This window comes from Adiantum capillus-veneris, chromosome 28 (assembly GCF_014529385.1).
Source record: "Adiantum capillus-veneris isolate H3 chromosome 28, ASM1452938v2, whole genome shotgun sequence".
Lineage (NCBI taxonomy): Eukaryota > Viridiplantae > Streptophyta > Polypodiopsida > Polypodiales > Pteridaceae > Adiantum > Adiantum capillus-veneris.
In genome coordinates this window covers 16,792,561-16,803,167 of record NC_140958.1, presented here as the reverse complement: position 1 = coordinate 16,803,167, position 10,607 = coordinate 16,792,561, and the positions used below count along the sequence as shown (strand labels likewise).

General features: G+C 49.2%; 1 pseudogene; it reads right to left on the bottom strand.

The window, feature by feature from the left end:
• On the bottom strand, positions 1–2,707 carry LOC147420109 (uncharacterized; annotated as a pseudogene).
• Positions 2,708–10,607: the final 7,900 nt, after the last annotated feature.

Here is a 10,607-nt window from a genome sequence, read left to right as displayed (position 1 = left end):
TCATCGCAGCCAGAAGATCCTCCCTCCTGGCTCCTTCGCCTGACGCTGGCTCCCGCGCTCAGACCTTGCCGCCTCTATGAGCAGACCCCCCACGCAGCCCCTGCGCCTCTCCTGCTCTGGGTGAAAAACCTCTCCATGGTTCTCTTGGCGGCTCTGCAGTGCGCCCGCCGCTTTCTTGGTGTCAATCTTGACATTGTGAGCAAATCAGCACAAGCCCGGCCTACTCCTGCAGGCGATGCCAACCCTGGCACTCCTCTGCTTTGCACTCTCCTCGAGGCGCCAATTCACCCTGTAGCCACAGCCACTTGTCTTTTCTCCTGCCCAGCTGCAGATACCGATTGTTATGGTCATGCAACCATAATCAATGCCTTCCTTAGAAACTTGGAGGACGAACACCCCGCTGCAGACGAAGGCCTTATTGCAGCCAAGGCCCATGCTATAGAGGACAAGCCTGCTGCAGAAGACTTTGCTGCCGCCGCCCTTGCAAACACTAGTGCTGATGCAACCCTTCCTGCTGTCTTAATTGCCACCTCAACAGACGATGACGATGCGGCGACAACCCTGCATATGGAAGCCACCACAGCACCCAAACCTGCTGACACCATTTCAGCTGCTGTCGTCATTGCTGCAAGCCATGCGGCCAACGCTGTTTCCATACCTGCTGCAATGCATGATGTTGATGCCACCTCGGCAATTACCAAAGGTGACGCCACCCATGCTTCCACCATTCAAGTCCTACATTCCAGCCATGTTGCTCCAGTGGCGCAACACAACAAGGCACCACTTCTTTCTGTTGTTGCCTACAAAGCTGCATTCACCCTGGACGTTGATGCTTCCACTTCCAGGCCTCTGAAGGCGCTTCTCACAGCCCATGCCTTCAATGGCGAGCCCTTGCATGCTCACCTGCATGCCTCCTACGCTGCCATCAAAACTGATGGGGCCGACGCCACTGACGACACTGGTGCAGACCTCACAGCCGCCGAACATGCCACCAATATCCCTGCCAAAGCCACTACTGCAAATGATGTTGCCAAAGATACTGCTGCAGTTCCCAGTACTGATGTTGCTTCCGCACTTGCTCTCGAGAATGCTTCCCACCCTCGATTGCAGCAAACCTCCCTCAATTGCAGCTCTAACTCCCTTGACGATGGCCGTAATGGTATCCGTCTCCACCCTGGTCTCAACCTTTGCCGCTTTTGTCAAAGAATCCCACACAAAACCTACTCAACACTAAAGACCCGCTTTGGCGGCGAGCCACCTCGCAAGCCTCCTTTGTCAAGCTCTAAGCTAAGGCCAATCCTTCAGGCCGCAAATCCATTTGTCAAGTTGGATTTACTTGACGCTTACATGATTGTAACCCTCCCTCTTGAACAACAGTTCTACGCTTTACCTGGGGCAATTATCCTCTTTCACCCCAATGCATCAAGCATGCAAATGCTCACTCCCTTTTTGGGCTACCTTCACACATTTGAGCCATCAACTCATTCTTTAACTCCTTACCCACAGACCTTTCCATTGGCTTCTCCGCTTGAGCCTTTGCCAATTGAGCCTTCCACCCATCACAATATTCAAGTCTGCAATACTGCCTTGAATCCCGCACCTAACCCAAAATCCTTCACTTTTGAACCCTTTGACCCTGGAGGATGCACAATTCTTGATGAATTCGTTCTTTCACTTCGCTTGCGGGGGCGAATATTTGGAACTCAAGCTCGTGAAATCATTCATGCTACGGATCTGAAGAAGCCTTTCAAAGCTCGACCAAAGCAGCAATCAGAGTTGCTATCAGACCTTGATCCAGGTTGAAGACCTCGGAAGTCACACCAAGAATAATTGCATACGCATATTGTATTTTTCCAAAGCATGTAGATCTATCTCATGATCACATCACAGTATGAACACATACATGCCTCTGTATGGACGATGTGTCTTACGGGGGCGTGTGGGAATAATTAATCCACATCATCCATCCATGTCATCACCTAGTCACCACACACGTGGTCAGATGCCAAACGGCCCGCATTCCCATGAATCACATGATCTTGTAACTGCCTCCTCACGTGTATATAACTGCACCTTCTCGGATCAATACAACATACGCTTCTAGCCATCGCTTTCTTGGCTCTCTCTCTCTCTCTCTCTCTCTCTCTCTCTCTCTCTCTCTCTTTCAGTGAGTTCCCTTCCCTCACAAGGGGCCAAACCCCTAAGGTTGCCAAGCAGTGGAAGAAAAAGAGACCAAAGGGTCGTGCATACAAGCGCATCCAGTACAACCGCCGTTTTGTAACTGCTGTTGTCGGAAGAGGGGACACAATTCATCAGAGAAGTAAAGCTAGCTGGTTGTAATTGCAAGTCTTGGATCGCTATACTGATTCGTGAAGATGGATGATGATAAGGGAATTCTTGATTGAGTTAGGCTAAATTTTGAGAGGTTATGGAAGCGGCGAAAGACCTCTTGCTGTAAACTGCAAAGACTGCCTGTAAAGGCTGTGACTTTCAAAGCACACGGCTGACTGCTTTTAATCTACTTTTGATAATGTCTGTATGGTGGTCGAAAAAAAAGAAAGAGAGAGAGAGAGAGAGAGAGAGAGAGAGAGAGGGCTCACCCTGCTGCTCGTAATTTAATCATAGAAGTCCACGATAGAACATCTCCATTAGGCATTCTCTGAAATACAACATGTGCATCTTCAGGGCTCTGACATATTGCATACATGTCTATAAGAGCATCTCCAACAGAAACTCGAGAACCAAGGCCACTGTTTGTAGTTTGAGTGTGCAATTGGCGTCCATGCTCAATGCTTCCATGCAATGAAGACACACACACACACACACAGATTATGAAGCTTCGGTGGCATCACAAAGGGGAGGGGGGGGGGGGGGGGGGGGGGGGGGGGGGGTTGTTCCTGCAGTGGCATGCTAGCATAGGCAGAGAGACGTCTTTTGGTTTGAATCTTCATTAGCAGGTGATTGCAGCCATTCTTTGCCATCGGGAGTGTACGTGCTACAGCTATTGTCGCACCTCAAGCTGTGTGAGGGCGTCTATAAACAGAGTAAGGGTCAAAGATGTGCATGCGCAGGCTATGGTGAAGAAGGGGAGACACATGACTGGAGCATGCAACAGAGGGGATGACAGGCTGCCATTGCGAGAGGTTGCGAGAGGGCTACCATTGCCTGAATAGCGGAGCAGGCAGCACATCGAGAGAGAGAGAGATCAGAGAGAGAGGGTATGTCTGCACCAGAGTAAAAAGTTTAAAAATCGAGATGCTGTGGAGATTCATTTTTCTCTCTGGGGCTCTCGCTCTCTCTTTTCCTGTTCCGGGAGTAGCCGCGTCATCCCACGAGAGGCAACCCTGTTCCCCTCTCTCTCTTTCTCTCACCTAGTGAGGCCGCACACAGTGTCTCTCTGTGTGTGTGTGTGTGTGTGTTTTTCTCTCCTACGCATGAGTAGCTACAATGCAGGAGGTGATGGACAACGATGGAGGCAGTGTGGGAGCAGGGCAAGGTGAGGACGCGCAGAGAGGAGTGGGGAGGGCGTGGATTGGGGGATTGAAGGAATATTCCTTCCTTGATACCTGCCAGGGCTAACAATTGTTGCCCCAGAAACCCCTCACCCTCGAGCATCCGACCTGCAGACCTCTGCCCTTGAGCCGCACATCTTTGATGCGTCCTGCCCTCGAGTCCCCGACATGCAGACCTCATGTTGCACATCCCCCCCCCCTTCTTCCCTCCCCATCATCTCTTCTTACACGATCTTCTCATCTTACACGCCCTCTTGCTTGCACAACACGATGCCGCTCATGCTGGTTGCGCACTATGGCACATCTCGCGTGCTTCTCCTCCGGCTTACGCACCGAGGATGATCTTACAATGTGGTCTCGCTTTTAAAGTTACTATCACTAGTCATTTATGAAAATGGAGATTTTGTGATTTTTGTTAAGTGCAGGCCTCGTGATTTTATCACTTTTTTGGCCTCTTGTTAAATATACTTTTTCTTTCTATTATATCTACTTGAAGGCGCAGGCCTTGTGATTTTATCACTTGTTATACACAAGGCCTCAACTCCATTGTAGCTACATGCGCTAGCTGTGGTGGATAGAGCACAAGTCTATTGAGGGGGAGGTCAGAAGTTGAATGAGCAGCCATGATGCGACCGAACCCAAGATTGAAGTCATTCCCATGATCTATTTCTATAAGCAACCTCATTTGCCGAGACACATTTTTCTCAACTCTGGTTGTCGGCAAAAAGGCTCTCTCTCTCTCTCTCTCTCTCTCTCTCTCTCTCTCTTTTTGTGTGTGTGTGTGTGTGTGTGTGTGTGTGTGGGCGGGCAGGTTACCTTTTGCAAGCGGCACATGGGGTTTGAGTAGAGTATACTGGTGCAAAATGCCCCTATATATCATTTCATTTCTCTCCAATTTGAAGCATTAACAGAATCGCTCACTCTCTATCGCACTTCCTCTTTGCGACGGCCACACCTTCGGTGCGATTGTCCCACCCTCTACGCCTAATCGTCTCCATCACACACACACACCATTTGTGCTAGACAGTCGTTGGCAGTGTTCGGAAAAAAATCTTTTTTTTTTAAACATAGAAAGTTCCTTTCCTTGAATTTACCAAGAGGAAATTTTTAAAAATTAGACACATTTTTCCTAAACACTGGTCACCGGCAAAAATTAAGGCTCTCTCTCTCTCTCTCTCTCTCTCTCTCTCTCTCTCTCTCTCCGTCGGCAGGTCTTCTCCAGCTCCGTTCGCCGAGACAGGCTCTTTCAGTACACAGAAGGCCGGTACACAGACATTAGCCAAAGTTTATACTAATGTAATGCTGCTTAGCTGACTTTATTGGGTGTGATGTGCATGGGCAAGAGCATGCCGAAAATTATTCGATCGAGCTTGACCCACTCGACTCTCTCTCTCTCTCTTTTAGCATTCGCAGGCACTGGCTATTTGTTGTTGGCACAGAGAGAGGAGTCTTGCTCCCTCTCTCTCTCTCTCGGGCCTGTGCTAGGTTGCCAAGGGTTCCGTCTCTTTCTCCCTCTAACTCAGTTGGGTCTGAGCTCTCGATTGTACAGTCAACGTCTCTCTCTCTCTCTCTCTCTCTCTCTCTCTCTCTCTCTCTCTCTCTCTCTCTCACACACACACACACACACACACACACACATTCTCAGTTCGCACGGTGTGTCTCTGTGTAGCCTGAGCTATAGTGTACATAGGCCGGATCAAAGAGAACGCACCACGTGTAGGGGGGGGGGGGGGGGACCCACCACGTGTACACTGGCGCCGCCTTCGGTGGTGTAACCGCCTCTAGTGGTAATACTCATGAGTGGTAGAAAACATCCAAAGCGAAGCCTACCTCGCTAGGATTGTGAGCTCACAGCAGAGGTGATGCTTCTCAACAATAGAAATTTTTTGATAGCAAGTATACTTTAAGAATAGCGTCTATGAACAACAAAAGTAGTCAAATGCTCTTGCTCAAAAAAGACGTCAAGAGAGATGCCCAAAAGGACTCAAAGTCTTCCAATGACCCCTCTCTCTCTCTCTGTGTGTGTGTGTGTGTGTGTGCGCGTGTGCACACACACATACACATACAACACAATCAACTCTTCCTTTGTTGCTTATTAGTGCACTAATATTTATCACCTCCATTTTTCTAGAGGACCCATGCTGCCACAAACACTTGTACAGTTTTCTTTTAGAACATATCCGACATGCCATGGTTCTTTGCATTTGGCTCACCCATCTTTGCACCTTTTTTTAATTTATTGCCTTTGGTGACCTCTCCTCTCTCTCTCTCTCTCTCTCTCTCTCTCTCTCTCTCTCTCTCCCCCCCCCCCGACACGTCTCTTTCTCTCTTTTTTTGTGCATGCAACCGCTCGTGTCATTGGGGCTATAGCGATGCTATGTGCATCATCTTTGCTATAGTGCAATGGTAAGGATTTCGACATCGGCACCACCTCTTGTGCTGCTTAGGCATGCCAACACTATCTACATAAGCCCTACATTTAAAGAGAGAGAGAGAGATGTGCTTGATGCCTTTCTCTCTTGTTTGTCTACTCTCTGCTAGTGTGTGTCAGAACCCATCTATCCTGACCAATTGGCAAAAGCATGGCTTCGATTCTGCTTCATTAACCCAAACTGCGCCGGCAAAGCTTCAGTGCTGCTTCTCTCCTCTGGTAAACCACCTTCGGTGCTGCAAAGCCATGCTCTTTCTCTCTCTTGAGTCTCTTCGTGCACTGTGCAGTCTCTGTCCGCTGCCTAGCGCCAGGGCACACTTGTTAGATCGAGCTGCTTTCGGCATGTGTCTGGGGGAGGAGGTGGCGGGAGCCCCACTGTAATTATCGGCAAAAAGCTTCGAGTCTGGTCCACCCCTACCTTCCAATTTGAATGTAGACCTCTAGACTCCATGCATACATCAACAACACAGCACCAGCGCCAAGCAGTAGCAATGTCACTACGTGCGCAAATATCAAGGCGGGAGGTCTACTATGATCACTCTTCTCTCCGTATTACATGCAAGTTGCGAGTTGCGAGGCAGTTGCCACTGGTAGGTCCCATGTCGGTCAGACCCGTCAGCCATGTTTCATGCCAATTCGTTGGTAAATTCTCTCCCACTTTCTGCAGTAGAAGGTTGCTACACTGAACTTTACGAAAAGGGAGAGTGAGTGGATGACAACCCTGCATGCGAGGATTGTACGGCGCCATAGCCATCTTCACACGGAATCACACCACCTTGGAAATCGTTTACCTTTTCTCCTTCCGGTAACAACCCGCCTCTCTCTTGCGCAGTCTCCTCTCTCTCTCTCTCTCTCTCTTCTCTCTCTCTCTCTCTCACACACACACACACACACACACACACACACACACACACACACACACACACACACACACACACACACACACAGCGTGACCAGTCCAGGGAACACACTTCCGAGAGGGGGCCTGAACGAAATAGAGAAAAATAGCGTAAAAGTAGCCTAATTCTTAAAAAATCTCTCTTGGCATATTCAAAGAAAGGGAATCTGTATGTTTGGAAAAATGGTTTTTCCCCGTTTGAGGGTATGTCAATGGTGGTTGATGCCAACAACAGTGGCACTGGTTGGTCAAAATCAAAACGTAGTTCCACAAAAATGGAAAAAATACATAACTGCAAGTCTGGTCCACCCATACCTTCAAATTTGAACGTAGACGTCTAGACTCCATGCATACATCAACAACACAGCACCAGCGCCAAGCAGTAGCAATGTCACTACGTGCGCAAATATCAAGGCGGGAGGTCTACTATGATCACTCTTCTCTCCGTATTACATGCAAGTTGCGAGTTGCGAGGCAGTTGCCACTGGTAGGTCCCATGTCGGTCAGACCCGTCAGCCATGTTTCATGCCAATTCGTTGGTAAATTCTCTCCCACTTCCTGCAGTAAAAGGTTGCTACACTGAACTTTATGAAAAGGGAGAGTGAGTGGATGACAGCCCTGCATGCGAGGATTGTACGGCGCCATAGCCATCTTCACACGGAATCACACCCACCTTGGAAATCGTTTACCTTTTCTCCTTCCGGTAACAGTCCGCCTCTCTCTCTCTCTCTCTCTCTCTCTCTCTCTCACACACACACACACACACACACACACACACACACACACACACACACACACCACACACACACACACACACACACACACACACACACACACACAGCGTGACCAGTCCACGGAACACACTACCCGGAGGGGGGCTGAGCAGTTATCACCATGTGTCCGGGGGAGGGAGCCGGAATCCCTTTTGGTAGCAACCCGCCTCTCTCTTGCGCAGTCCTCTCTCTCTCTCTCTCTCTCTCTCTCTCTCTCACACACACACACACACACACACACACACACACACTCACATAGCGTGACCAGTCTAGGGAACACACTTCCGGGAGGGGGCCTGAGCGAAATAGAGAAAAATAGCGTGAAAGCCTGAAAAAATAGCCTAATTCTTAAAAAATCTCTCTTGGCATATTCAAAGAAAGGGAATCTGTATGTTTGGAAAAATGGTTTTTCCCCGTTTGAGGGTATGTCAATGGTGGTTGATGCCAACAACAGTGGCACTGGTTGGTCAAAATCGAAACGGAGTTCCACAAAAATGGAAAAAATACATAGCTGCGAGTCTGGTCCACCCATACCTTCAAATTTGAACGTAGACCTCTAGACTCCATCCATACATCAACAACACAGCACCAACGCCAAGCAGTAGCAATGTCACTACGTGCGCAAATATCAAGGCGGGAGGTCTACTATGATCACTCTTCTCTCCGTATTACATGCAAGTTGCGAGTTGCGAGGCAGTTGCCACTGGTAGGTCCCATGTCGGTCAGACCCGTCAGCCATGTTTCATGCCAATTCGTTGGTAAATTCTCTCCCACTTTCTGCAGTAAAAGGTTGCTACACTGAACTTTACGAAAAGGGAGAGTGAGTGGATGACAGCCCTGCATGCGAGGATTGTATGGCGCCATAGCCATCTTCACACAGAATCACACCCACCTTGAAAATCGTTTACCTTTTCTCCTTCCGGTAATAGTCCGCCTCTCTCTTGCGCAGTCTCCTCTCTCTCTCTCTCTCTCTCTCTCTCTCACACACACACACACACACACACACACACACACACAGACACACACACACACACACACACACACCAATCCAGGGAACACACTACCGGGAGGGGGGCTGCGCAAGCAGTTATCGCCACGTGTCCGGGGGAGGGAGTCGGAATCCCTTCCCCCATTATATAGCCATGCTCTTTCTCTCTCTTAAGTCTCTTCGATAACTGTGCAGTCTCTGTCCGCTATTGGGCGACATTGCATACTTGTCGGATCGAGCTACTTCTGCCATGTGTCCAAGGGAGGCGGCGACGGGAGTCCCACTATAATTATTGGCAAAAGCATGGCTTTGATGTTGCTTCATTAACCCAAATGACGCCGGCAAAGATTCACTGTTGCTTCGCTCCTCTCTAGTCAACCACCTTCGATGTGTGTGTGTGTGTACACGTGTGCGCGTCACATTCATGCCTTGTCCAACGGGGTCTAAAAAGGAAATTAAGTCTAAAATAATGAAACAATTCATCTCCAAAGCCTACATAATCAACTCAAATTCTACTTTTAGCATCTTGTATTGCTAACAATCAGCAGCGGGGAGAGTGAGAGAGGAGAGAGAGGGAATTTTGGAAAATTTACAGGGCATTTCGGGAATGTTTGCAATTTATGAAATTTGAGGGGTATTTTGGGTATTCTGCAGCGTTGGCAGCCCCGAAGAGAGAGAGAGAGAGAGAGAGAGAGAGAGAGAGAGTCCTATAGCGCCGGACCTGGGTAGCGGGAAGAGAGAGAGAGAGAGAGAGAGAGAGAGAGAGCGCTTCTGTAGCTGTTGCGGACCTCTGCGCGCGTGTGTGTGTGTGTGGAGACACTGCACTGTTTTCGCCGCCCTCACTCTCTCTCTCTCTCTCTCTCTCTCCCCTTGAACTAAGAAGTCTTGAAGGGACGTGGTTCGACTCTCCGGAGTTTTCTCTCTCACACACACACACACACACACACAGGACTCACACCTTGAAGCGACCCTCGTGCGAAGTAAAGAAGCCGGTTCTCTCACCCAATAATTAGGCATAAAGGCTCTCTCTCTCTCTCTCTCTCTCTCTCTCTCTCTCTCAAGACGCACTTCAACCGGGGCCGTAAGGCACTCTCTCTCTCTCTCTCTCTGAAGTACGGGAATTGCAGGGCAGAGTCGCAGCAGGTTGAGGTGCTGACATGTGTTAGGCCGCCTCTTGACGCAGTCTCTCTCTCTCTCTCTCACACACACACTCTCAAGGAAACGCTACCACATGTCAGGGGGGGGGGACCCGGAATCCCCTCCCCCATTATCCGCATGATCTAGTAAAACGGCACCGCCTTCGGTGGGGGCATGGCCTCTCTTACCCTCAAACCCCTTGCTCTTACTTAGAATCTGTGTGTGTATGTGTGTGTGTGTGCGCGCGCATTGTTCCTCAATGAGTCCCTCAATTGCACAAAGCCTACAACTTTGCCTGGTTGCCAAAGGCTACTCACCAGTATTGTTTCTGTTTGGAGAAATAAAGTTTTCCGAACACTGGCCGACCCCCTATGCCTAGCCATCTCGACTTTGCCACCCTCTGGCATGCCTGGACAGTGCCGACGGCAAATTCTCTTTCTTTCTTGGTGTTCGCATGTCTAAGTCTGGACAATCGACAACTCTCTCTCTCTCTCTCTCTTTCTCCATTCGCACACCTTGTAGCTGCAGGAGACACTGGCTTCTCTCTCTCTCTCTCTCTCTCTCTCTCTCTCTCTCTCTCTCTCTCCATTCACATGCCTTGCTGCTTACAGGAGACACTGGCATGAGCAAGGAAATCATGCCAAGTGTCAAAAGGGGGGGGGGGGGGGGGGGGGGGGAGGGGTTCCCTTGCCCTTTTATAATATTATAGATTTAGATAGACTCGTCCAAGAAAGGGTACACGTACTGCCCATGTGTCTCATTAAGTTTTCTTGCAAGCTAATCTTCGCCATCAGCTCCAATGGGTTGATTTTAAACTATTCAGCTTGGGGAGGGGGGGATATATATATATATATATATATATATATAT